The 3,436-nt window shown below is 47.8% G+C and overlaps 1 protein-coding gene across 6 annotated transcripts in view; it reads left to right on the top strand.

The window, feature by feature from the left end:
• The first annotated feature begins 1,544 nt into the window (after positions 1 to 1,544).
• LOC108281831 (X-linked inhibitor of apoptosis) overlaps positions 1,545 to 3,436 on the top strand; it is a 42,042-nt gene continuing 40,150 nt past the window's right edge. The window contains exons 1-2 of one of the 6 annotated variants that reach the window (XM_017497536.2): positions 1,545 to 1,688; positions 1,954 to 2,079. The gene's annotated coding sequence lies outside the window, so the exon portion shown is untranslated. Of the gene's footprint in view, positions 1,689 to 1,722; positions 2,080 to 2,302; positions 2,327 to 3,436 lie in introns of those variants that run through there. The other 5 variants (XM_017497535.2, XM_037727494.1, XM_017497537.2 and 2 more) reach the window with 5 other exon arrangements.

The raw sequence follows: 3,436 nt of genomic DNA on the forward strand, positions 1-3,436 counted from the left end.
GCCTCAGCCTCCCAAGTAGCTGGGATTACAGGCACGTGCCACCACACCCGGCTAATTTTTGTATTTTTAATAGAGACTGGGTTTCACCATGTTGGTCAGGCTGGACTCGAACTTCTGACCTCAGGTTATCCATCAGCCTCGGCCTCCCAAAGTGCTAGGATTACAGGCGTGAGCCACCACGCCCAGTAGAAACAGAAAATTTTAGGTTATGTACGTTTTACCAGAAGAAAAAAACAGTGCTTAAAAAAAAGCAAAAACAAAAATTCGAGAAGTGCCACTAGAGTTCAGAGCATTAAGAGATTAACCTCAGCTAAGAAAATCAGAGAAGGCTTTGTGTACAGGCAGTCTTTTTCTTTCTTCTTTTCTTTTCTTTTTTTTTGAGACGGAGTCTCGATCTGTCGCCCAGGCTGGAGTGCAGTGGTGCGATCTCGGCTCACTGCAACCTCCGCCTCCAGGGTTCAAGCGATTCTCCTGCCTCTTGAGTAGCTGGGACTACAGGCATGCCCCACCAAGCCAGGCTAATTTTTGTATTTTTAGTAGAGACGGCGGTTTCACCATGTTGGTCAGACTGGTCTCGAACCCCTGCAGGGATTACAGGCGTGAGCCACCACGCCCAGCCACCGACAGTCTTTTCTCGCAGGCAGAGGGAGCAGTTTGAGCAAATTAGCCTAAGGCAGGAAAACTGAGAATGGGCGGGGCACAAGAAGTAGTTCTGATTTGTTAGAAGATAGGGTAGTGTGCCCAAGGGGAGAATAAACAGGAAACTAAGGAGTTTTAAGAAAATTATTTCCTCTCCTCCCTCCAAGTTCCCTAGTTGTGAAGGGAGGATCATAAGTATCTTGCATCACTTGATTTCGTTTGAAATGAAATATTCAGAATCCATCCTCTCACTATATTACCCTTTAAGATTCCATGTTTCTGAAACAAAAATTCCTATGTTGATCTGACAATCTTACAACGCATTTGAAATAAATCCAGGGTAGGACCAGCATTTTATGTTCACAGACTTCCTTTGTTTCCTGTACATCTGCTTTCTTTTTCCTCTATTAATTTTCCATTCACCTCCAAATCTTAACCCCCCGCCATTCTCCCAGGGTCTCCGTTTCTCGTCATCCCTTTCATCTTTCCCTTCTTGGAAACAGATCCGATTCTAATCTCAGTTACTTTGTTTATTAGCCGCCGGATATTGGGATAGTTATCCCCTCTGGGCCTCAGTTTCTTTTGTAAAATTATACCCCCCAAAACAGTGTTTATTTTACAGGGTTGTCAACATTACAACAAAGAACAGGTTACAGGCCTAACACAGTACCTGATCTATAGTAAGAACTCAACATTTTTGCCCCTTCTCCCACCTCTTTTCGGTCCTTTTACTCTCTTCCCCTATTCCTCAACCCCAGAGCCCAATAGGTAAAAACCGTGGGAAAAAACCGTCCTTGAGGCTAAAAGAAGAAACGCTGGAGCTAGGGGTGGAGACTACGAGGTGCTCACTGCGCATGTGCGCCCGCTAGGTCAGCTTCTGGGTTCCAGCTGGGACGCGGGGGGAGGGGGGAAGGTGGGGGCGCGGGTGGAGGTTACGAGGGCCTCATTTTTCTTTTTCTTACTGCCCCCTTCCGGTTTGGGGAGGTGGCGGGACCTTGGCGGCGCCCGGAGCGAGTGCGGCACTCATCGAGGGACGCGCGGCCCAAAAGGTAAGTTGGAAAATGGCGGAGGGGGGAGGAAGAAGGAGGGGCTTTGCAGGGCAGGAGGCTGACCTCCCGGCCAGGGGTGGGAAGGACACTGCCGAGGCCCAGTGGCGCTGTCCGGGCCGGGAGACTGACGGACCGCACCCGGTATCTTTTTGAGCCCCTGATGTGGACGCACTTAGGGTTTCGCGACTCCGGGTTTCTCCAGGGGATGAGCCAGCCAGTGGAGGCGCGTGAGGGAGACGAAGGGACTTCCGTTTCCTTCACCTAGGCTGGGGCCAGGCCGCAGAGCGGAGTTGGCTTTTCCAGATTGGGGCTTGGGCCGCGCCCCCTCCGGGACCCTCCCCTTGGACCGAGCCGATCGCCGCGGGCAGTTGGGGCCGGCTGTCCTGGCGCGGTGGGTACAGCTGTGTAGGCTTTCCCCTCCCCCGCTTTCCCTCCTACCCCTCTCCTTCCCTCCCGTTTCTTTTCCCCTCTACTCTCGGGCCTGCGCTGCTGGGGAGGGCGGGAAGGCCGCGGCTGCCCGGCAGGGGTGGCCCGGCCTGGGCTGCTTGCCCGGGTTCCCCGGACTGTCGACGGAAGGCGTGGGTGGGTGGGTGACCTCAGGCCCGCGGACTGCCTTCCTAAACCCTGTGACATCTAAGGTAAATTGAGGCAGAGAACTTTTTAAATATGATCAAAGGGATTTTCTCCCCATGTGATACCTGTGGCTTGTGTGGAGCAGGGTGGAGTGTGTCTGGAGTGGGCGTAAGAAACCGAAAGAATAAGGGCCAAAGAGCTTCCAGAAGAGGAAATTAGCTAATGATTCTTTCCAATGTGCTTTCCCAGTCACCTTTCCAGCATGTTCTGTAAAACAAAATGTCAGTTTGACTTCGTTTCATCGTTTTAACTCCATAACACTTAAATTGTTTTCTTTTCGGGAAGGGAATTGTTTCTTTTCAAACTAAGTAGTAGCCCTCTCCACCTCCAAAAAAGGAAAAAATGTCAATCAAAGCTTTGTTAAAAAAAAAAAATTCAGATTTTAATAATCTACTACTTTGCTTTCAAATATAATTATGGCAATAGTTCTGTCACAACTATACTTTGATAGTTTGATGACTCACAGAAGTTTACTCTTGGAAGACTGCAGGTTGCGGTAGTGTTTCTTTCTTGTTATCTTTTTTTTTCCCCATAATGTTTATTACAGCCGGCGCAAGAGAACAATGTTACCGACGGCCATCTTAGAATTAAAACGTTTTAGAGTTGGAAGGGATCTTAGTCAAACCCCTGTCCTTTTACAAAAGCAGAAACAACTGCTTAAGGAAGATTTCATGGCTTGCTTAAAACTATTCAACTAGTTAGATTAGAACCCATGTTATCTGGCTTCTTGCCCACCACCCTTTCTGCGCAATTGCTCCATATCGCCTCCAGGCATGAAAATTAAATGTATTCAATTCAACACTCATTTCTGAAGAGTATAATACTTTGTAACAGTGACTGTGTCACCACTTTTCTATGTATTTCAATGTATTTAACATGCGTATGGAGTACTTGAGATTTCTCCCACCCCCACATTCAAGAAGTGGCAACTGTCTAGATTTATACACACACCTTCACAGGTACATATGTATACTTGCATTTGCTTGGATAGTTTCTTGAGGGATACACAATAAAAAGGTTAACAGCAGTTATGGAGAAGAGAGGTAGAAGACTTTTTACTTTGCAGTAGTTCACATGACCTAATGTACTGTTTGAGTTTGTTATAAACTAGTATT

Source organism: Cebus imitator, unplaced genomic scaffold, assembly GCF_001604975.1.
Source record: "Cebus imitator isolate Cc_AM_T3 unplaced genomic scaffold, Cebus_imitator-1.0 Scaffold232, whole genome shotgun sequence".
NCBI lineage: Eukaryota > Metazoa > Chordata > Mammalia > Primates > Cebidae > Cebus > Cebus imitator.